Below are 25,427 nucleotides of genomic sequence, written 5' to 3' on the forward strand. Positions count from 1 at the left end.
CAAGGACTATGTAGGTGGCCTGGGGTGCACTCCCATACAAGTTCACAAGGTCCTTTCCAGAGTGAGATAGACCCAGGGGTAGGGACAAATTATGAGAGGGTCAAGAAGCAAGATGGTTATCCTGGCATGCCAGATTGCAGCCAAGAGCTCTGAGGAACCCAGACATCTAAAATTGAACTCTGCCTTCTAGGTCATGACAAAGGAATATTTATCAAGATGGAAGCATAGAATATATTTTTCTTAATGATTTGATAGCTCAGTTTATAACTTTTAAATCTTTAGAACTGGTATGCAGGCCATTTGAACCCTAGCCCTGGGCCCTGCAGATGTTAGTTGTGCAAAGACTTTAATAGTGTCAGAAATGGGTTCTTAAAGAGATCATTAGAATAAAATGTGGCACACTCCATGCTAAAGCATGCTCGGAGTATTATGGGAATATAAGGGTAGAACACTAATTTAGCTGTCACTTAAATGTGAAGGAGTTTGCCTGGAGACATGAAGGAATTGAGTACTGCAAATATTTGAGACAGCACAAACAGCCTCATGAAGGTTGGAAATGGCATGGTGGATGTCAAAGAATTTCAAATGGAGATACATTGATAGTGAGGGAAAAAAAGAAAAGCTGGAAGGCACCAGGGTTAGATGATACAATTGGAATGGGATCTGGCTTTCTAAAGGAGGCCGTGGATGGTTTGGTCCAGTAGCTGACTTTGTCCCCTGTGTGGGGGGAGACAGTGTTGGAATTGGAGCAGCTAGAGACCCAGGCAGAGACCCAACCAGAACCATGTATCATATAAATGTTTTGGAAGTTGCATGGAGACAGATTTTGAGGTACAAGACCCGAGGCAAGGAAGTTTAGGTAGGAAGTTGCTAATGCAAACTGAGTAGGAGAAGATGACAAAGGGCCAACCTAAAGCAGTAGTAAGGTTAGAGAAGGGGAGAAATTTAAGAACTACTGAGATGACATTGGCGTGACTACCTAAACTCTCATTGTCAGACTGATAATTGCATACCCTCTAGGAGATGGCGACTTCTCAGGCTGCTTGGATGTTAGAACACTAGAACAGACATCAGCCCCAAAGAGAATTTAACACTCTTAAGTAATCTGTATTGATTTGATCTCTTTTGTGGGTGCTAATGCTCCCATTTCTACAGATCCTGTAAAATGTTACAGAAACGTCATACATTCGCTTTGGCTGTAAGGCAAAGAGGGCATTAGAGGCCCTAAGTGTTTCCAGCCCTGGGACAAATATCTTTTTAATATTTTGGTGTGGAAGCTGTGTACATATTTTTCTGGGCGGTAAAATAGGTGCATCTACAAGATTATGAAGTGGGAATAAAAGACTCATGATTTCTTTGGACAAATCCTGACCTTGGGGAAGTCACAATGGCATGTCCCAATTTCCCTCTAGTTTTTGATCATGTGTGGCTACCTCACACATTGGGGGTCTGAGATGAAAAGAGCTGGGTCAGGGCAGGCAGGGTCAACAGGCCACAGGTCCATCAGTCTCTCTTGTGCCATTCCTCAGCCATCTGTCAGGTGGAGGAGATAGAGATGGAGATTTCCTGGCTGTTGGACCCCAGCCTGCCTACCCACCTGTCTGGCCATCCGAATCCACAGTGCCTGCTCATGGAAATGCACGTAATCCTGCTGGAAACATGAGTGCTGTCAGGAGCACCCAGCTCCGTCACGCTTATCAGAAATACATTATCGGGTGGGGATTAGACAGAAGTTAGTACTGGTGTGCGGCCACACCGGCAAATAATGAATAATGAAAATTCCATGCACTGGAGACAAACACAGTTGACAGACAAGGGCTGCCAGAGCTACCCTCTTGCTTGATTTAATGGAAAAAGCCAAGTTCCTCAAGACTTTCCGCTCCACTCCCCAGGCATGGGGACTGGGGATGGCCAGGCAAGGGTGGGAAGCTGCAGATTCCCTCACTCTACTCTCTCCACCCTTCGGCCTTGGTCAGTTTTGCTTTAAAATTTATTATGTCCAGCAAATACATTGTTTTTTTTTTAAGGAACGTATGGAAATATCAGTAGAAAGAAAAGAGGAGCAAGGAGAAACTTGTACAAATGCCCAAACCCTTTATTATGGAAATGGTCAGCTCAGGGAGGAAAAATAATCAACCACCATAGCCACAGTGGGGTTTACTAAGAGCTTTAATTATTTTGAACTTTAAATTCCTCAGTTTTTCTCAGAATTGAGCTGGCGTTGAGAAAAGTAGTTGAAGTTTTTCATGCAATATGGTATTTACATATTTATTTTTTATTTATTTTATTTTATTTTTGGCATGGGCAGGCACTGGCAACAGAACCCAGGTCTCCGACATGGCAGGTGAGAACTGCCACTGAGCTACCGTTGCCTGCAGGTACAGTATTTATAATAAAAAGATCAAAGTGTACTTTAATTCCCTATATTCCATACCTCTCCCACTTTCATTATGGCAGAAGAGACTAAGGAGATGGAATTAGCAGCTTTAACACAGAAAATAGGTAGCAGTAATGGACTCTTTGACCACAAAACAATGTCCCTCATTTTTAGGCTATGAGGGTATAATAAACAGGACTCACAATAGCCTATTGCAAAGAAAATGGGGGAAAATCCAGATATGAAGGGGCTTTGATAACCAGATCTACTTTTTTGCTAAAAAGAGGACATAGCACAGGTTTTTCCCAGTCATAATTGGTGTGATTTTAAAAAGTCAGTTTAACTGAACACACTGATCCTGTCTGTCAGATGGCACTGATTTCCCCACCTCTGCTCTCTGGCACTGCGAGAATTACAATCCCTCCCTGTTGACTCACGCTTACAGCACTTCACAGCCAAATCAATCAAATAAGAATATATTAATAATACAACGATTTCCACTGCTGCTACTATTTATATCTGTTTTAGTTTCCTGGCTGCCAAAGCAAATATCATGCAATGAGTTGGCTTAAACGATGGGAATTTAGTGGCTCATGGTTTTGAGGCTAGGAGAAGTCCAAATGAAGTCACCATCAAGGCACTGCTCTCCTCCTGAAGGTGCATTATCCTGGGCCTGGGTCCTGGCAACTCTTGGTCCTTGGCTTTCCTGTCACATGGTGGCCTCTCTTGGCTTCTCCTTTCTGTTTTGGGTTCCATTGACTTTTAGTGTCGACTCCCTCTGGCTTTCTCTCTCTTGGTGACGGTCTTCAGAAATAGCATTAAGACCCATCCTGATTGATGGGGGAGTCACACCTTAACTGAAATAACCTCATGAGAAGGTCCTATTTAGAAGAGTTCACACCCAGAAGAATGGATTGAGTTTTAAGAACAGGTATTTCAAAGGTACATAGTCTCATACCACCAAAATGTCTAATTACTGTTCTAAAACTACAATTGCAGGTTTTCCTGAAGGGCTCCACATTATGTCTTCACGGCAGACTCAGAATATAGATTCCTTTTCTCCCAGGCCCTGTTTTCTGCATGATCTCTCTGATGAGATGGTACTGTTCTCCCTCCTCCAGGATAACCACATATTGGAGGATGGTTGTTTACATCCCAGGTAGTCTTTGTACACAAGGCTGTGTGTGTGTGTCTGTGTGAGCCTCAGGCAGGAGAGGGAAAAGTAGCTCTCCTGGCACCTGCTGCCTTTTCCAGTAATACTTTTGCAAATCGATGCCAACTTCATTTCAATGATAGCCATGTACCACGTTGTTCTCACAGTCACCACCACATGCTCAATCACCAAGAGGATATTAGGAATTTCAAGATATCCAAAAGAATGCCGGCAAGAGCCAGCGCAGTTCCTATGAGTCCATGGTGTTTGGGCAGACTTTTTTCCTATTCTGCATAGTCTGAAAAACTCGACCCCTGTTGTCTTGATTTAAAAAACCAACCCTGTTGGTTTTATGAGATGTCTAGCGAAGGAATCCAAGGAAACATTCTAGGATAAGGCTGCTGAGGGCCAATGCAGCTGTTTAAGGCAAGGTTGAACTCTGAGACTTGTGAATCCCTTCAGCACCCTCCCTGTTCATGGCACCTTCAACCACACACTACTCAGCCCAACAGGAGGGCAGTGATGATTTGGGCCAATTATGACTTGTGGCAGAGGGCAGTGTACCAGCGTGCCTGAGCGTCTATGATAAATATCACGAACATGTTTTGGCTTAAACACAGGAGTTTATTGGCTTATGGTTTTGGAGCTAAAAGAAATCCAATGTCAAGATACTGGCAAGACGTGCTTTCTTCTGGAGTCTGTATGTTTTGGGGCAGGCTGCCAGCAATCCCTGGGGTTCCTTGGCTCTTTCTCTGCCCCCTGTCACGTGGTGATATTGTCTACTTTCTGGTTTCTGTGACTTCTGAGTCTTCTTTGTAAGGCCTCCAGAAATATGCCTTAAGACTAACCCTGATTTCGTTGACCACACCTTATCTAAAATGTCCTATTACAATGAGGTCATATTTATCATGGGTTCTTATTCACAAGGACATAGACCAAAAGCAGGAACATGTGTTTGTTGGGGTACATGAGACCCTTGCCAGTATAAGGGAAGCACTTATGTTTATTTTATATTTTCATCTGTTTCTTATTTGTTTCAGGCTCACTCCTTCCAGCTTACCGTGAGGTCTTTTGCTCAGTTCTCCATTCCCAAGGGAAATAATTGTTCTTTCCGTTTGGGTATGTAGTACAGGATTTACTAAACCTTTAGGTTCACACCTAGACTGCTCTATAGGGGAACTCTGTTCTTCCTGGTCTTCTGTCCAGAAATCCTTTTCATTAGTGCCTTTTCTAGGCCCTCAGCTGAGGCCGTACCAGAGTCTGCTTCCTTCATCTGTTCTTTAACCCTTCTCAGCTCACTTCTTGTAAATTCTTTCTCTTCTCATTTTCAGCTCTTCTTATCAGCATCTCCTGTCTCCCTGCTTCTCATGTACGTTGACAGATTGTCCTCTGTTCTGTCTTTTTATCGATTGTTTTTTTGTAGAACATTCATACTCATTTTACCAGGTCTGCATCCTGATCCCTGTCCTCTGGGAGCCAGATGAGAAAAAAAACACTCGCACAAATAAATGCTGAGACATTATATCAAGTGTTACAGAAGAAAAGACGGGACAAGAGGAAAGTCTAATTTAGGCTCATAGGGCCAGAGAAAGCTTGCCAAAGTGGTGAGAGCCAGGCTGAGGGAAGAGCATGTGCAGAGGCCTCTGAAGTAGAAATATGTTCAGGTAACTGGCAAAAACCAGCGTGGCGGATCATGGTGAGCAGAGGCGTAGATGAAGTGATGCTCATGAACTATGCCAAGGACAGACTATACAGATCCCTGAAGACCCTGAAAACGATAACAGATTTTATTCTAAGGGCAATAGGAAGCCATAATAGGGCTTAACCCAGGGAGTCACACTAATTTAAGACCATGCAAGAAGCCATAAAATCTAACATGGGCTCTGTTACCTGTAGCTCTGCTGCTTCTAAGCATAGAACTTTGCATAATTTTTTCATCTCTGTGTTTTCATTGCATCCTCTCTAAAAAGGCGGGGTTGAGGGGGGAGGTAATGATAATACTACAAAGGGTTGTGTTCCTCTATAAATGACTAAATATACAATTCTTATATAACACACAAAGTGCTGTATAAATGTTAGCAATGATTGTGACGATGGGGATAGTGATGGCTCTTCAAAAAAGTCCCAGTCTCTGCTGTAAGGAGGTGAGATGGTAAGGGCAGGCTGTCAGCAGGAAGGCAGGAGTCAGGGAGACTGATTAGGTGAGCAGTCTTCCACTAGTCTGGGAGAAAGATAATGCCATCTTAGATCAGGATGGTGGTAATGGGGTGGGGGGAAATTAACGAATTAAAATATATTTTGGAGACAAAATCCATAGACTTGGTGATGGATTAGATTGGGTTGAGGGAGAGGGAGGAGCCAAGGATAATACTAAATTTCTGACCAACTGGATGGTTGGAAGTACCATTTCTTGGGGAAGAGCAGATTTTCAGCAAAAAGAACAAGAGTTCAGTTTTGGACATTTAGTTAGAGATATGTGGGAAATCTTCAAGTTGAAATGTGAAGATGCGTGTTGGATTTACATATCAGGAGCACAAAAAGTCTGGGTCAAAGAAACAAGTTTGGGTGTTTTCGGCAAAGAGATTGGATTAAATGGGCCATTTAAGAAAATAAAATAATCAGAAGAAAAGAAGATCCTGGAATAGTTTTGAAGAACTCTAGTGCTTAGGATTTCAAAGAGAAGAAGTCTGAAAAGGCAGGGGCTATCTTTGCTCAGATCTAAATAGAACATAGTAAAATATCACTAGAGACGATATAGAGCTTGAATATTGTCTGTGGTGTTTAAAGTACTTTTTCCTAACATAAGCTTACCTGATCCTATTGGATTGACGGCTTGAGAAATATCCCCATCTGAAAGATGGGACTGAGTGAATAAAGGTTGTGTGGTTCCCCTCAGTTAATAAAGAGTTTGAATCATTTACAGAAAGTATTTATGTCAGTCAGGGTTCTCCATGGAAACACAATGAGAGGGGGATATATATATATATATATATATACACACACACATATATATCAGTTATATATACTATACATATTATATAAATATATTACATATTATATGAATACATAAATGTAATATTATGAGTTATTATGGGAATTTATCCACACAACTGTGGGGATTAGCAAGTCCAAATTCCACAGGGCAGGCTACAAGCTGGGAACTCTGATGAAAGATTTTTGACGAATTCCTCAGGAAAAGTTGGCTGGCTGAAGTAAAGATGGAAATTCTTCCTTCTGACTGCTGAAATCATCATTTCTCCTTTTAAGGCCTTCAACTGATTGAATGAAACTTCTCTCATTGAAGACAAACTCCTTAGTTGATTGCAGATGTAATTTAGCCATGGATACAATCAAACTTATTGATAATTTAAATCCACAATCAGGCCAGTGCTTGCCTGACCAAATAACTGGACACCAAAATCTAGCAAATCAACCCAAAACTTAACCATCACAATATTCCTAAGGTGCTTATTGTGTACAATCAAAGAGGACATACTCATAAAACAAACAAATTCTTCAGTGTCCACATTGATCAACTAGGTGCACATGTTTGTTTCAGATTTAAAAAAATGCAGGCTCAGAGAGATTGCCCACAGTTGCACAGCAAGTCAAAACATTAGAATTTTTATTGGTAATGTTCATGTTGAATTTAGGATGCAGTATGTGTAGAGCACAATGATGCTAGAGAACATCTCCCTGTTTTCCAGGGAAGATTGCAGGTTTGATTTAGTCTAGACCAGTCTAGCACCAACAGGATTCCCTGGGAGCTTGTTATGAACACAGTTTCCTGGGCCTTCCCCAGACCTACTGAATCAGAAACTGTGACGATGGGGCCCAGCGTGTGTGTTTAACAAGCTCCAGAGGATTTTGGTGCATGCTGACATTTGAGCACCACTGGTCAAGAAGAGATGAACTTTCCACTAGTCATGCGGTCTTCGTCCTTGATATAACGTCCTCACCCAACCTCCTACCCTCATGCAGTCTGAGGAGCACAGGTTTGTCAAGGCTTGACTCTAACTGGTGAGGAGTCACTTTTCAAGAATGATGAAAAGCAGTGTGTATATGTAAAATGTGACATGCTTTCAATGCAGCAGACATTGCTCGAGCACCTACTGTATGCACGTCTTGTGGGTGGAGAGAGAAACACGTACGTACCACAATTTTCAAAAAGTAGAGTTTGCTCCCTAATCCATCTTTCCCAGAGTCCTTCTAAAATATTAATATTCTTGAGAGGCACAGAAGGCAAATGTTATTATCATTACTTTCCAGGTGGGTAAGAAAAGGTAAAGGGAATCAAGCTGGGAAACACCAGATGTCAGAATCAAAGCTATTCATTTTCTCTAGAAGTGACAGTGAAATCACTTACTTTATTTGAGTTATCCAAAAAATATCTATGGTGTTAATATCATTCCCCCATTACTTTTCATTTCAGTTAATACCTTATATTTGTACTATTGTGTGCAGTTTTAAATTAATTATTATACTCTTAAGCCTAATTTTGGTTAACACTTTAATTATGAAGTCATTTTAGCTTTTAGATGAGTTACAGCTGAAGTTAATGAACAGTATTTACTTTCATTAATGACAATTTTCATAACTCTTCTCTTCCACAATAACCATGCAGCGAGAGCTTTCAAAGCTAGGCAGCGAGAGCTTTCAAAGCTAGGAGAGAAATCCAATAAAGGAGAAATTCTAAAGCCCACTGTTCTCTGAGGAGAGCAGATGGAGATGGCACGGGATGAATTGTGAAGCTGCAGAAGGTGGAATGTGGGTAAAGAGAACCTTTGATATCGAGACCAGTGTCCCCAGCCTTTTCCATTGTCCACCTGAGCAGTGAGAGCTACAGAGCCCAACTCTATCAGATGTGGCTATCTGACCGTGGAGCACTGTATTCTTGCAACTCCAGCTTCCCTGGGTGAAGTATTCTTTAACTTGTCAATCAATCAAGTCTGTGCTTTGTTTATATGATTGGCTACCCTTGGTTATTTGGAAAAATTAGAGCTGAGGTTCCCAACCTGGGTATATATCAGAATAATCTGTGGAGTTCTTTTAGAAGATCCATGCCTGTCCCGGAATCTGGGAGAGAAGCCTAAATCTCAGGGGGTCTGGGGTAGGTCCTAAGCCTGTGTGTGCTTTCTACAATATTCACAGAACCTCTTTTTCTCCGTTTTTTGTATGTTTTGTATTCTGTAGATGTTCTAGGTTGCTTGCTATATATTTAACTAGAATATTTATAAAAACTTTCTTTTCCACCTTTTTCTTTATGTTTTGTATTCTGTAGATATTTTGGGCTGTTTGTTAAATATTTTATAGGGATTGCTGTGTTTGGGGTTTGTTGTTACTGTTTGTCTGGTTTTAATGAGAAAAGGGCATATTTGCTGCTCTTTTGTGGAAGCATTGTGCAGTTTCTCTTTCTCTGGACTTTCCTTCTTAGTTCAAGCCAGGATGAGCCTCCTCACGCTGAATCGTCATTTGCCAAATGGGTCAAGTGCGTGGCTCCAGAGACTGTTTGTTGTTGAGGAAGCCTGTACCTGCCATGCACTATCTGGTGACTCTGCCAGGCCTACTTGACCCTCAGATCCCTCATCTGTTAACTGGAATAGGTAACAGGCACTGTCTGGTATGCCTGTTCTGAGGGTTAAATGTATTAATGCATGTAAGGTGTGCTGGTGGGCCCATGGCATGTAGTGCATGAAATGGGCTGCAGATCATTGTGTCAGAGGCACCTTTACCAACATTGGTATTGCTGCTGTCGCCATCAGTGGAATTGCTGCCTGGGCTGCACTGCTGTTTCCACTGGCACCATAGAAAAAGAAATCAATTTCTAAGCAAGGAAATTACGTATACGTGAGGTCAGGGGTGGTGTATAACATACTTAAAAAATAAACTATCTTAAGAGAAATTTTCATATTGATTGTTGGTATGCCTATCTGATCATTAAATCAGGATTAAACCTGGACTTGTACATTAAAGCTGTACATTAAACATATACTTAGAAATTCTTTAAATTAAAGTAAACTTAAAGTAATAAATTTGCATTGATTTTTCAAATATTCCCATAGTAGTTAACTAAATGAATAAGTGCTTCAGATCAAATTGATTTTAGAGCTTATTTTAATGTGTGATGGTTTTTCTCCCACTGGGTTTAGAGTGAGGTTTTACTTAGATTCACTTAGATTTTTAATAAACTCAATGAATATTTCTATGCCCTTAGATAGGGAGAGGGGTAGTAAATTACATCATTGAAAATATACATTATTAGAAAATAGCTCAGTAATTCTTTTGGGAAGTATTGTGCCTTTATTTTTTCCCCCTGGATTTTTTGTTTAAGGTTTATTTACAACTTTGCTTAGAATAATTTTATGATTTGATTGAACTATGTTCCTGGAGAACACTGAGGTGGAAAATAAACTGAAATGTATTTTTGATAGAGATTATCTTGTTTATGAGTAAAAATTGGCAAGGGGCAAACCACCAAATGGAAGGCAAGAGTTAATTCTTTAACAGAATGATACATTTTTGGATTAAGACATGGCATTTAAATATGACCTCTTTGGTTACATTTTATTGCCTTTGAGGTATATGACTTAACTCCATTAATGCAGAGGGGTTTGATATTCCTGGAGTTAAGATGAATGATATATGGAAAAGGTGTGACTCTGGATGTTTTGAAAACCTGTAAGGCCAAGGTTTGTTGGCCATTTTCATATCGTGTCCTCTAGGCTCAGTCCCTCCCTCTCTGGCTCTTGTGCTCTAACTTTGCCTCATGTAAGAAATAGGGATGTTGAGACTTTTAGAAATGAAAGAGATTGTAGGAATCGACTCTTCCAAAATTTTCAAGTTAAAGATGAATAAATAGGGACTCGAGGAGATGAATTAGCCTTTTCAAGTTTGCACAGTGAGTTAAAAGCAGATTCAAGTTCACATGGTGAACTTAAGTTTCTCCTCTACCCTGCTAAGCTGTTCTGGCTCTCTGAAAGTAATGAGAATACAGCTGGATAGCAGATGCACACACACACACATCCAGCAGTGAAAATATTCCCCGACTCTGCTTCTGCCTGCCCATTGTTCTGAAGAAATGAGAGATGCATTGCTTTTCGTTCCCATTAAGGAGAGGGGTCCTTGGGAGAAAGAACTTTTATTCTTCTGGGGATAAGTTAGGGCAGAACTTGGCAAGTTCTTTGAGCTTTTTATGTCTGAAATCTCACCAGTAACCAAAGAGAAAGGCAAAAACCAAAGCTGTGATCTCATCTGTAAGTGATGTCACATTTTAGTGTAATTAAATGCATTCCTAGCATTGCCGTTTCTCTGGCCGAGGACACTAGCATTGCTCACTGTTCACCTTCCCAAGAGACAACCATCTCGCAGCCAAGAGAGGAAACGTTGATCCTGTGAGCACCGTGGAGAAGTTGGCCCTCATTGGCATAGCTCCTCTCTACTGGCGAGCAAGGGGGAGGTGTGGGCAGCACCGATGGACTGCCTGGCACCAGCTTTTCCACCATCTCCATGGAAACCCAGTTGGCCATAGTGAATGAAATCTTCACAAGACCCACCTGCAGCTCTTGCCTCAGCCCATTTGCTCCCCCCACCCTGCTTCAGTCCCATCTTTTTATTATGTGTGTGGATTTGTCACCACTGACTCTCTCAGACAGCAGCCCAAGGGTCCAGATTTCAGAGAAAAATAAAACTTCCATTTCAAACATTTGCAGAGACTCAGAGTCATATGGCGGTGCTGCAGATGCAACCCAAGTTGAGGCAGCCCTCTTGGGATGAAGTGACTTAATTACTCTAGCTGTTCCTTCTCTGAGGGAAAAAAAGTAGAGCAGAAGCAGTGAGCTACCTTCACTGTTCCTGTTGATTAAGTCAGCGATGGTAGAAACTATCAGCTTAGTTGTGCAGCTATAGTCTCAGGAGTGTATTAAATGTGAACTGCAGCCTGGTTTAAAAGTTTACTTAACCTAAGGACTATTTTCCTTCTTCTCAGAAGCCTTCCTCTGTTATTTTCCGAAGTAGTAATAGCTGCTCTTGCCAGCCTCATCTGGGAGCGTCCATCCCATGGGCATGGTCTCTGCATGCCTTGGGTACCAGTTTGGCTTTAACCTCTAAAATAGGACCTGAATTGTAGCCAGCATCTGATGAGATCTCTCACATATGTTATGGAAAGGGGTAGAGCATTAAGAAATAAATGGAAAATATACAATAGAGACAAAGGCACTCAGTTCTTCCCCTTTATCATTTTTCATGCCTTGTAGCATATGTAAATTGTCTCCATGACTCTTTGTCCACTAGCCCCTGGAGTCAAAACTTCAAAACCCATAGCCTGGGCATGGCTTTTTGTTTATTTGTTTGTTTACGGCTAAGGGGTTGACATTTGCAGCTAGCTACTTATGAAGAGCTTCCAAAAATAAACAAAGTGTTCTAGGGCCTCTCACACTTACTAGCATGAGGTGAAAACAAAATGGGTCTGAGCACACAAACTCACACTCACTCTTACGAGTGAATGTGGACCTCTCATCGATAATAAACCACCCTGATTCTTTACAAATCTATATACCGATAATATTTTTGGGGGTGGGAGTGGGGTGCAGGCAATGGTTTTTTTTTTGACATGGGTAGGCTCCAGGAATCAAACCTGGGTCTCCAGCTCAGTAGGTAAGAATTCTTGCCACTGAGCCACCGTTGCACCACCCTCAGGCAATGCTTTTAAATCCACATTTTCCAGTCATCCACTTACAGAAATGCCACTGCATCAAGCTCTAGTCATAACCATTTTTTCCCAGATATCAAGGATAGAAATATGAAGCTTAGGAAAGGTATGATTTAACTAAAAAAAGAAAAAAAGAAAGGAAAAAGAGACAAACTACTATAACGGAGTGAATGCCCTGTGACTGTCCCAGCACAAAGCTTCTGTGCCTCCTCCTTGTGCTCGCACCTGCTGATCCTGCATTCATTAGAACCTGCAAAGCCCTCTCAGTCCTTTACCTACAATGTGGAGCAGAGTTCTTACCACTAATTAATGTCGCAAACTACAGCAAGCAAATGGGCTGGTGTCCGCAGTACAAAAGGTCAGCAGAAACGTGTGCCCTTTTATTGTTTACTGAGCCCCATAGTATTTGTTTAAGGCCTGATAATGCGTGTTGATGAGTAGCATGATGACAGGTATGGATTTAAAAAGCATTTGGGTTCTTCTCTTGGGAAAAACACACACAAGTGCACACACACACACACACACACACACACACACACACACACACATGATCCACCCAAGAAGCAGAGCAGCAGTCACTGAATATTAAACCACCAGAAAATTAAAAAAAATAATAAAATAAGGAAGATGAAGAAAGGAAAGTGGGCACGCATGAAAACAAGCCAAAAAGGCTAAGATCAAGAAGAGAATCCTAGAACAGTGTCGGTCTGTTCAGAATGAATTAATCAGACGATTAAACAAATCTTTTAATCTAAAGTATCCCTTTCATTTTCTGTACCCTGTAAAACAAAGTGACTGGTGTGTCGATGGAGGAATTTGCCGCTGCTCCTTATTTGTATTACACAGACTGGCGTTCTGGCCTCATTAACATTCCCCTGGAGTCCAGGACCACACATCGCGGCTGAACGCCGGAGTAGGAAACTCTGAGCATCCCTGAGCTCTCTCCCAACGTGATATGAACCACCTTCCATTGACTAGCCAGAGGGGAGGTCCCTTCTTCTCTGTTAGTTATTTATTATCACCTATAACTCAGAGAATATGATGAAATCTCTGAAGAGCTTCTCATGCCCCAAAAGTACCTAAGTCCCTTTATTCAAATTTGAGCACAATTTCAGGAAGTGAAGGGACCCCCCAGCCAAAGCCCATCCATGGACTTGGAGCTTAATGGAAAGGAGAAAGTCAATTTCCTCTCCACATCTGTACTGATATTATAGAGAAACTGTGTTCAAGTCACTTAGGTGGGACCTACTTTGAGGCTCATTTCAACTCAATGAAATACATAATTTAAGTGCCACGTGCTGTGTTACCAACTGCATGTCAGAATTAGTTGAACCAGAGATTCAATTACAATTCTCTCGGTTGCATTTTTTATCAAAAGGTACATTGGCAATGGAAGCATTAAGTGGGAGAGTGGGGAAGCATAGATCTAAATCCAAGATCTCCCAGTAACTGACCCTATGACTCTGGGCAACTCAGTGCATTTCTCTGGTTGATTTCCTCGCCTTTGAAATGACCTGGTAGACTAGATGACCTCAACGGTCCATTTCAATTTTCATTTTCCTATTCTTATATGTTGATGGCATGGAATAGAGAGAATTATAGTGATCATGAAAGGAACAAATGGAAGGTATAACAAAATATAATTACCAGTATAAGACAGTAAAATTCCATAGAAGAACAAAGATGTAAAATACATCTAAATGTTTCTTGCTGTGTGGATACTTTTTCTATCAATGTAATAGTCACTGCTATTTATGCTTTATCTCCTCACAAAACTTTATGCTTCTTGAGCCCATGATTTCCATTTGATTTTTCTTTTGAAAATCTCCTACGTCTTCTTTTATTACACCTACTGTCAAGGGTATGCTCGAGAAATATTTGTAGGATGAGTAAATGAGCATGCAGAGTGAAAAGTAGGGGAAGGGTTGAATGGGCATCCGTGGGTAGTCTGGTCCAGAAAAATGTCTGACTGCTGAATGGCCAATTCAGTAGAGTTCTTGGAAGTGGTAAGTTTTTAGTAGCTGTTTGATTAATACAAACAGAGAGCATTTGGCAGGCAGAATGGAAAAGAACGCTTTATGTAAAGCTATAATGGCACAACACACATTCTCTCCCTGGTTTTTCTAATCACATCTGCATTTCAATGCTTCTGCTGTCCTGTGACTCTCTGTAAATTATTGTGGGTCAGCATTCCAGGGGAACACAAACCTGTCTTCTTTCATAAAACAAAGGGGATGCTTGGCTTAGGTACCTCATGGAAGTTACTGCTGCTCATCCCGGAAACCACAGGCGAGGAATGCCAGATGGAACGATGAGAGCTCCCTGTCCCTTGAGTAAAAAGAAAAAGAGAGAAAAGTTTTATCTCATTACTTGGGAATAAAAAAAAACTAAGCTAGCTTCATAGTAGTGTGCCTTGAAACCCCCGTTGAAATTTCAAGTGTGAGACCACATTTGAATAAGGAGAACACATTTTAATAAGGAAGCTTCTTTCCCCAATTAGCTTGCAGCCTCTTCCTCTCATTCTCCTTCATCTCTGTCTCTGCCTCAACTCCTACTCTTCCCTCCCCTTTTTGGAATCTAGCAAGATTAAGTGGCTGGTTTATCTCCTCAATGCTGAAATTTAAAGGGAACAGTTAGCTGTGTGATCCTATTATTAATATTTATACTTTGTCACCAAATGTTGACAGATTAATTATGCAACATAGTATAAAAATCAGCAGGCAGCGTGGGTGAGTGGTGGCAAAGTTCACATATTAATAACTCAGCTGGTGGTGAGCACGTGGCCCAGGATGCCTAGAGCTCCAGAGCTCCAGGCCTCAGTCTTGCTCAGGGATACTACCTGCTGGCTGCATTTCCCTCTACTTTACAGTTCAGCATATCATTCTTTGCGACATCAAAAGTCAGTGTTCATTAAGCCTTCTTTGTGCAGTAGATCTAAAAGAATTAAGTGGGTCTCTGGGAGCTGACACCATCAGTCATATAGGAAACACACATCATCCAGCAGAGCCAACAAAGATTCGAGAGCCGCCAAATGCATGGGTTTCCTTTTCTTAGAATATAAAGAGTCACTGATTGATTAGTGAGCATCATCAGCACACAACATTCTCCTAGGTACTTGGAGGGGACCACAAAGTTAAGAAAATATGGTGCCAGAGTTCAGGGGGCTTTGACTTTATTTAGAGAAGCTGCAACAATGAAAGGAGACACAATGAAGGCTAATGTCAGTAGGCCTTCCCAACTTTGGGGCTAATGGCTACTCTGTGTTGATAAGCTCCTTTATCTCCATGGATGTCAGGTTCCTCAGGTGATGCTGGGTTGATAGAACAGTCGTTCTGGTCTTTAGAGGGTTAAATTCTATACAATATAGAAGAAAAGAACATAAAGATCAACCATGTGGTTGTTGCAGAGCTGTGAGGCAATATTGGCTTCAGTGCTGTGTGCTCTTGGGCAAATTATATCAACTTTCTCAGCCACCAAAGTCTTTCTTTGTGAAATGGGATTGTAGCACTTACCGCCAGGGATTGTTATATAAGTGGTGTATGTGTACATAAAGCACTTTAGCATGGTGTTGAAAAGTAAGTAATAAAATATTAAATGACAATATAAGAGATGTTCCTAAAAGAAGCAGGATGCATTCAGGTTACTTGAAAGCCTCTCTTGTCTCAGATCTTGCTGTTTTGCAACTTCCCTTCTCTCGTCCCAAATTTAATTTGTGTACATAAAAGAGCAATATTTTGTCATTAAATATGACAGACAATATGTGCAATGTATTATATAGCATCTCTTCCTAGAACCATGTCTAGCACGATGTAAGAAAGGCCAAGGAGTGCTGGTAGATTCTGTGAGCCTCTGTAGGAGGCACAAGGTCCAGCATCCTGGGGAGCTGTAGCAAATGTTGACTAGTGTTAGAAATCGTGGTAGCAGGATGCTGCCAACCAGTCCAGGAGGGGCCCTGCAGTGGCCCTTGACTGGTGGGCGGCTCTGAGAGTGGTCATGTCAGCTCAGGCTAACCTGCCTGCTGGGGCAACAGATGTTCCATGTGTGCAGTCTGTCACCGTTAACCTCTTTGAGTTTGTGCATGTGCGTTTGGTGGCCATTGAAGGGAGATGAATAGTTAATTCTGCAGAGAAGTTCATATTGGGTCACATCAGAAAGCTGTTACAATCATGATATATGGACTGGGGGACAGATATGAAGCATAAGATACGGTCCTTGCCCTTAAAAATTAGTTGTAATAAATGACACGCAAGCAGCAAATGAGAATACAGTGTGGTAAATATTATGCTCTTTGTGTTTAATCAATAAGGATTTATTAGTCACCTACTGTGTGCCCAACTCTTAATATTCGCGCAGTCTTGGAAGCAGAGCCCATGATAATCTTTGATCTGGAGGAACTAACAACCTACTGGAGAAGTAGAAAAGGGAAACATAGGATAAAGAGAAGGGTGATCCTAAAAAAGGGAAGGGTGAATGGATTCCAGAGTATGGATGCAAATCTCCAGGAAGCTGAAGTTTTGTGCAACATGCTTGCACAACAAACTTCTTTTGATAATGCCCCTCCCCCTTGGAGTTGTAGGCAGTAGATATTCACTCTGTTTTACAAGTAGAACATGAGAATCACCAAAGCGCTCGGGGGTGTACATCATAGTAAAAGAGGGGCTGGAGATGGAGCCAGGCTTTTAGACTGCCAGGGCACTGTCCCACATCATCATCTATTTGTCACATCCTCTGTTCCTATTGTAGGCTGTACAATGAATCAACCACCCTGGAGGTGGATGTAAGGTATTTGGGGAGGTAATTTAGTGCTCTTAAGCCCTTAGAATGTCATTTAGTGCATTAGTAGTAAATTAATAGTGCTAACAAGAAACGGGGTATTATTCAGTGTGTGGATCAGAATGGCAGGGAGGAGCATATGCGAAGCTGCATATTCTAAGCCTACCAGTGCTGCATTTGTATGTGTCAAATAACCTCCTAGAAGGTGCCTCATTTAAAATGGACCCAAGTGAAGATTAACATGTACAGTACAGTCTGTTTAAAATGAGCCACACCGTAGGGAAATTTGACAGTGTGGCGCAAGATCTATCCAGACAGGCTGTGTTGTAGGACACGACTTCAGTCCAGAAATCTTTGAAAGTCAAATCCGTACTATTCAGCTCTGACTACAGAGTAGTGGGTGCTAAGTAGAGCCTTTCCTCCTTTTCTCTTTACAAAACCCAATTAAAATGTGCATGTACAATAATCTCACTGTTTCGAGCTCCGTGGGTGATTGATAGAGTTATTTCCAAGTATGTTTAGGCTCTGCAGAATTGCATAACCCAGTATGGGACATAGACTAGAAAGGGAGAGAGGAGATAAAAACGAGAAAGCCAAAGCAGGAGGAGAGCATCCAGAAGAAATGGGGGGGGGGGGTACAAAAACAATTACGCTAGTGTGCAACAAAAATGAGAGGGGAAATGAGTTCTCTGAGAATTGTGCTCTGTACCCATTCTCAAAAGTGAAGAAAGTTCTCGAAGGGCGAGGCACCGTTTTCGATGCCAAGCTTACCACGTGTTTGCCATTGCTGAGGTTAATTGTGAGGCAAGAACATGCCTCCGTGAGGTTGTGCCTTTTTCCATGGCTGCTTTTTGTCAGCATCTCCGGGAACCTGCAAATGCAGAACAGGTCCTTTGATAGCTGCGCTGGCAGCCCACGTAGCTCACCGCACTCGGGCAGGTTAATGTACCGCTGCCAGCCCTCCAGACTGAAGCAATCAGAGGCACCACTTGATAGAAATAAAATGAAATGTGGTGGGGAGGAGGGGGTGCCTGCGGTTGGTATTTCAGCTGCTGGCAAAGCATTCTCAAATTAAACTCTCGGTGGAGGGAGGGTGTTTGGGGAGAGGCTGAGGGCACCTGCAATGCCTAGATTAGTCCCCTTTTGTTTTCTTTCGGGTCTATCGAGGCACCGCTGAGTGGAAGCATTTCTGCTGCCCTCCTTCCTGGAAGGGAGCTGCAGGCTGACAACAGAGGATGGGTGGTCATATGTCACCTCTCAGCGTGCCTCTGTCCCTGTCTGTCTGTCTCTCTGCCCTCCTGCCAATCAGCCCTGCCTGCCTTCTACTTCTCTGTGATTTGTTTTTGTTGGTGTTCCCTGAATTCTTATCTCATAGTAGAGCAAGACAATGGCCGACTCTGATAACAGAGCCCCAAAAGGTGTTTCTCTCTTTCTCCAATGCAAGACATGTCATACTTTCAAGACAAGTATTAAGTGACCAAGGGGAAACTAAACTGGGCTTTGATCCCACTCTGGTTTCTAGTCCAGACACAGTTCTCAGGCTATGCAGATGTCTTTTGCAAATTAACAAAAGCTGTGCAAAATATCCCTTGGGGGCCCTATTGAAAGGTAAAATGACCTGATTTCTGACATTGGTCTTCAACATTTTTATTTCAGCAGTGGAATCAATGCTTGGCAAATAAAGTATGATTTTTAACCTCTCTATATGAAACATAAAAGTAGATGGCTCCAGTTGCTGGAGGAGTGGGAGGCAAGTGAGGGGAGAGGTGGACTCAGCTCAGTGAGCTACCCACTTCCAGGACACCCCCTCCTCATAATTAGGAAGGTATCTGTAGCTGTCCCTGCTCCTTGGTCTAGTCTGGGTCATTGGGATGGGGGCGCCTTGCTCACGTCCATACAGAGCTACCCTATGGGCTAGCCGAGGCTGGACCCCATCCTTGAAAGACAGATGGGTCCCACTGGGACTCTTGAAATCCCATGTACTAAGGGAGGGCTCTGCTATATTTTCACAAAGGAGGTGCCATCTCCTAGTATATATCTGATTATTAATCAGCAGTACCTGTCCAGCATCATTTTGTTGACTGCTTTGTATGTGCATTTTCCAGGGAGGCCATATTTAGGGTACAATTTTAGATCTCAGATCTTTGATAGCTGGGTTCTTAGTCTTTCAGATAAAGATTCTGCCAAAAATTGTAATTGCTAGTTGTTAACTATTTGCATTTTGCAGCATCAGGTAACAGGAAAGGTGAGTTTATCCTTGCATCTTATCTCTTATCTGGTATTTCATCTCCCAGTTATGTGAGCAGTGGAAACATTTTGGGTCTAGGAATCAGTACTTTGGAAAAATAGCATGTACCCTACTGTGGTGGTGCCCAGGTAGAATTCTCTGCTTTGGATCATGTTGCCTGATGCAGGGAACTAGAGGACTATTCCCAGCTCATGTGTGAGATGCTTCAATGTCCTGCCTAACTGAGCACAGTGATGCTTCATTGTCAAGAGGAGGCAGCTTTAGCGCCTATCTCATGTGGTGTTAAATGGATATGAGATGTAACCCGTTTTTCTTCTAACAGCACAAAACTCCTTCCCAACAAGAGTCACCTTGAAGAGATATGGTTTCTTGCAAAGAACTGCTGTCTGGGTAGTTAAATCAGACAACCAAAAAGCAGAATTCTGAGTTTATATTCTGTGTATTTTCATTGACTTGGTCTGTGGCTTTTTGGAGAATTACATTTCCACTTTGGAATTGTTAGTTGAGGAAGTCTCACAAACTTATAAGGGAATGCAATATGCACAAGCATGTTATGTGAATGAAACAGGCCATACAAATGTATGTACAAATTTATGTATGTTTAAAGGGAAACTTACTGGGAGGGGAATTTAGGCAGCCTTGACGTAAAAGAAAAATGGGGGGTTAATGGCTCCTCTTCCAATTGTCTCTGCTCTTCTGCCTTCAGCATCGGTAAAAAGAGCCAGTGGCACATTTAAATGCATTTCCTTGCTGCGTAATTTGCTAATTGATTTATTACAGGCATGGTCTTTCTGCTTTCCTCCTTAGGACACTAAGGTGAGTTTTGTTCCCTTCTTGGCCCCGTTTATTGCATCCCCATCCTGCAGGTAACTGGTAAGCTGGCACTAAGCAGACAGGGGGAGAAAAACACATTTTAGAAAGCTTGGTGGTTAAATGCTGGCTCCTTCTTAGGGGGATGGCTCCCCGGTCCCAATGCTTTTTGAAATATGCTCTAAATAACCTATCTTTCCCTGTGAACATAGGGCTCTGTGGATGACGGTGATTTCCAAGTAGCACTCAAGGTTAAAGTTGGTTGCCCTTCCAGATGGTTTCTATCTAATGCTTTGGATGATGATATTGAAACGCCCTGTGATCAGATCTCCTAGTGCCAAGAATAACAAGAAGTGGAAGCCAGCCGCAGTGAGGGCTGCTGCTCCGAGGGCATGCAGAGATGTAAGGGTCAAGGCCAGACCATATGGTCTATCAAGGCCCCACTGCAGTAACCCCAGGAAATGCAAATCATCCCACAGAACTGCTCATCATCTGTTTCCTATTGCATCAGTCACTGTCCCGCCCATGTCCCCTCCTCTCCAACTCTGTCTTGCACTGATTTATGCCACAGGCTTCTCTCTGCAGTAGCTGGTTCAATTCCAGCTGCCACAGTTTCTAGCAGGCTCCTCAGGAACTTGTTTGAAAAGGGTCCCATAGTTGAATGGAACGACCAAGGGGCAGGGGGCAGGGTTTACACATTCAAGGGATTCAGACACCTGGAACCCAGCCACCCTAGCAGGAAAACCAGATGTGAAATTAGTTCACCAACGAAAAGCTTTCTAGTTGTGGGTGATTGGCAAGCAAGTAAACTTGGCTCTCAATATGGGGCATTTGGGCACAGATCACTTGAGAGAGTAGAGACATATTTGTCTTTGTTGTTTTCCCTCTCTCTCTCTCTCTGTTCCCCCTCCCTCCCTCCTTCCATCCATCCATCCCTCTTCCCCTCTCTCCCACTCCTCCTCTCCCCCCTCTCTTTCTCTCATTCTCTCTTTTACTCTCTTTTTTTTTCTTTACTCTGAAAGTAGTTACTCAGCCACAAAGCTAACTGCCTTCAGATACGTGCTTTCTCTCAGCAATCGTATCACAAGGCTAAATGCCCTTCACCGAATATAAGATGCCTGAAGGTCAGCTTCTGTGTCTGTTTTGCCCTGTATTATTCCCAGCCTCTAAAACAGTGCTTGTGACATAGAAAGGGTCCAATATCTGTTGAGAAAATGAATGGCAGAATAAAGTTGAAAATAAAAGCTGAAATGTTGAGCCCTTTCCCTTTTCTCATACCACCCCCCACATACCCCAGCCTCCAATCAAATCTGGAGGATCTTGCTTGAGAATCATTTAAAATTGCTGTCATTGCCGTTATTTTTCCATGAGACACATTCAAATGCACAACCACCCACTGATGAGAACTTGATTCTGCTCTTCCCCCTGCTATCCCTTTGCTAAGTCTTCAGAACAGCACCTAAGAGACAATTCTTGTGTTCATACATGTAGGGTTTCAATGGACGATCTTGAAACTTCCATAAACTATATTTCACTTGGGTTCTTTCTGTTAGTAGATGAAAGAACAGGATGAATGGTGTTTGTACCACAGAGTGATAAATTCAGTGGGGACCTAATACTTTGAGCTCTTCCTGTCAAAGCCAGTTTTGGGGTGGTCAAGTTCAATTTTTATGTGCATATATACATGTTTTCATCTTGTTTTTTTCCTCTTTTCTTCACACCTTGAGGATTGATCCTGCCTGGTCACAGAAAGGCAAAATCGACTTTTGGGTGGGGGTGGGTGGGCAGATGGTGAAATGAAAGTTGTTTGGAGATTGTTTTCATTTTTAATGATTGGTGCCTGTCCCAGCCCTCTGGGAGGGTGCAGCAGCCTGATGCTTAGCAGGGCATTTTCTCTTTTGGAGTGAAGGTGGTTCTGGAGTTAAATAACCATTTATTTCTGCTACAGTCACAAACTCTTGTTTGCATGGCTGTTTTCCTTTATTAAACCACTCGGCGTGTTTACCACTTATTTCTATGCAGACCCCAATAAAACAATGGAGCAGACCCAATGTACCCACACACCCCCAATTCCCAATAGCACGGCAGGGGCCACAAACCCACTCAGCAGAACAGCCCCTTGTCACACACGGAAACAGTTATGGGGCTGACTTGAAGACCAATTTCGGTCAGGAGCAGAGAGGCTTGGTTGTTCATAAACCTGACATTTATTACTTGGAGATTCTTTCTCTACAGCCCAAGCTGCCCTTTGCAATTTTACAGTCTTTCATCAGTGCCGCACTTTCCCACCAGTTTCCTCTCCTTCCCACGGATCGCTTTACTGATATGTTTTATGGCAACAACTGGAAATCCGGTGATGATGGCCTGGAAGTCAGTGATCTGGCACCCAGAGTACAGGATGGACACTTCTTTCCTTTTCTTTTATTTAGGCAGCAGTTAGCAAGAGTAAGGAGGGACAATGATGTGTTTCCCATCTTTAAATCCATCAGGCTCTTTGCACTTTCTGGTTTGCCAGCTCAGACCGACACTTATGTATTACAAACATTTGAAGTTCACAAATGGTTAGCATATGATAAAAAAAAATATATATTTCCCAGGCTGAAGAAAGAATGATAAGGCATGATATAGAATTGCTATGCTTATAGTATTTTAAATAACAGCTGACCCCTACCCCCCCAATTTTCTGATCGCTATATTTCCCATCTTGATTTAATTAAACTCATAATTTTAGAAATGGAGAGTCAGGAGCTGTGCTCAGTGGTCTGGGGGCAGGGGACCATTTGAATGGATCACACTGAATTAATCCTACTACAAATTATTCAGTAGTATATTATATATAGATAGAATTTAGGGCAATCTCTTTCCCATTCTGAAATCATAGATGGTCTTTAAGACAGTTGTAAAATCCAAAGTGAAGACGGTAGAGTTGTAAAGAACTGGGAATAGTCTTCAATAAATACAATAGAAGCTTTACTCTGGTCTCAGGATGAACAGGAGGTTTGTTAATCAGAAAAAGCTGTGTCCAGTGGGGATTCATAGACAATAATGTCAAATATCATTTTGTATTTTAAACATGTCAGTGTACCTTCATTTCCTCTGAGAGTAAGTCTACCCTGGAACTTGATTTTCTTTCATAGACAGCATTCATAGTTTGTCACTCCTGATTTCTAGTTGAGACGTCTTTAAAGTGGAGTATGATGGTGAAGGTTCTTGTTGTGAAACTTGTGTGAGCAAAAAATGTTTCTAGAACTATTGCATTTTTCCCACACCTAATTCAACAGCAAATTTCATTTTATTTCTTTGTAACTTTCTTTTTGAGCCTTTCCAAATTATTCTACTTAGTTTTCATAGAAATAGCAATTCTGTTTTCACACTCACATTGTATCCATCTATGAAGAATTTAAGTAAATATGTGATTACAATAAAAAAAAATACAAGAAATCTGGGAAAAATTGTAGCTGATTGTTAGTGAAAGCATTAGTACCATGAGATGGGAATTCAGTGTACAATATGACTGACAGAAAAAAAAAAAGGAGAATGCCAGTTAGTTTAGCATGCCAAGTACCTGGAAGTTAAGAAATTAGTTAAGAGAGGTTTCAGTTCATGCTTAAAGTGGACTCAGGTTTTCTGAATTCATCTGCTAATATTAGTTATTGACCTCAGAAAAATCATATCAACTCTCCGAGCTTCAGTTACTTGTGTGTAAAATGTGGATATTACCATCTAACCTGAGCACACGTGCATTCACGCCACCCGGGGAACCTTAAGAAGATCAAATAAATTAATATGCATGGTTGCTCTGGCAACTGTGAGATACTCTACAAATATAGGCTTATTTTTGACTTTTTACTTTTAAATAGTTTCAAAGTTACAAAAAAAAATGCAGGAATAGTACAAAAACTCTCATAAGTCCCCTCAAAAATATTCCTGTTATTAAACTTTTGTTATATTTGTTTCATCATTCTGTCTAGGGATGGATGCATGTATGGATACAAAGAGAGTTGATATATAATAGGTAGAAAGATAGAGTAGATGCTTGATGATAGACAGATGATACATAGATAAACACAAGACAGATTAGATAGAGATTACATATCTATGCGTGTTACTTTTTTCTTCCCATTTCACTGTAAGCTGAAGACGTCATACCTCTTTATGCCAACAGTTAATATGCATTTCCCTAAGAACAAGATAAGTTCTTAAAACGATTAAAATTAAGATATTTAAGCTTGATTTAATGTTATTATTCGATATATAGTTAACATTCAAAATTTTTTTCCCAGTTTTCCCAAGAATGTCCTTTAAAGCATTTTTTTCCACCCAGCATCTTGAAGTACAGATTCACACCATGCATTTAGTTGTCATGTCTCTTTAGTCTCCTCAGCCTTTCTTTGTCTTTCAAGACATTGACATTTCTGTAGCCTGCCCCTCTGTTTGAATCTGTCTGATGTGTCCTTATGATTGGATTCAGGTTATGCACTTTTTGGCAGGAATGCCAAACATGATGTGTCCTTCTCAGTTCCTCCTGTCAGGAGGTATATCATGTTGGTTTGCCCTGTTATTGGTGATGTTAAATTTAATCACCTTGGTTAAGGTGGTATATGCCAGGATTCTTTGTTGCAAAGTTATGACTTTTCTCATTTTAATGAGTTAGAAATTTGGGAGAAGATTTTTTTGAGACTTGTAGATAACCTGCCCTCATCCAACTTTCACTCGTTAGTGATTTTCTTTGAATCCCATCATTGCTTCTATACTTATTAGTTGGTACTCTCCTGTAAGGAAGGAGTTTTCCTTCTTCACTATTTGTTTAGTTTATTTTTAAATTATCAATATGGGATAATGAGGTTTTGTTGTATTCAATGGATTGTGAGACAAATGTGTTATCATTTGCTTTGATGTTAAAATCCCCCTAGATTTGGTTAGTAGGTATCCTGTTGTACTGGCTCCAGTGTCCTTTTGAGATTCCCATCATTTAATGAATGGTTCTCTTCTTTGGGCCCAACAATATAGACTCATCTCTGCTTTCTTTTCTCTAGTCCTGAGAATGGGCATTTCCCCAGTGAACCCTGTTTTTATTAAGTAGTAATTGGTATTTAGAAACCAAGATCAAGAAGCTCGATGTGCTCAAACTCCTGGAGCATTATTGTTTCTACCCTTTCAGCTGATAAGATCTACATACAAGTTATCTTTTAGACATTTCTCTCTCTGTAATATTTTCCTTCTTTTAGACTTCTGCCTTTGTCCTCATATTCTTCATTGATAACTATAACCATTGTCATTAGTTCACCTGCTTGTACTCTTTCAGACAGCACAGGGTTAGAGATCCCACAGTGAAGTGGAAAGTTTCCTGAAAGGGCTC

At 41.5% G+C, this 25,427-nt stretch overlaps 1 protein-coding gene and 1 pseudogene across 1 annotated transcript in view; one reads left to right on the forward strand and one right to left on the reverse strand.

Moving 5' to 3' along the window:
• Positions 1-25,427, forward strand: part of OPCML (opioid binding protein/cell adhesion molecule like) — a 540,756-nt gene that overhangs the window by 142,089 nt on the left and 373,240 nt on the right. The window lies entirely within an intron of this gene.
• LOC143643819 (PEST proteolytic signal-containing nuclear protein pseudogene) overlaps positions 20,662-25,427 on the reverse strand; it is a 32,574-nt pseudogene continuing 27,808 nt past the window's right edge.

Source organism: Tamandua tetradactyla, chromosome 8 (genome assembly GCF_023851605.1).
Source record: "Tamandua tetradactyla isolate mTamTet1 chromosome 8, mTamTet1.pri, whole genome shotgun sequence".
Classification (NCBI taxonomy): Eukaryota; Metazoa; Chordata; class Mammalia; order Pilosa; family Myrmecophagidae; genus Tamandua; species Tamandua tetradactyla.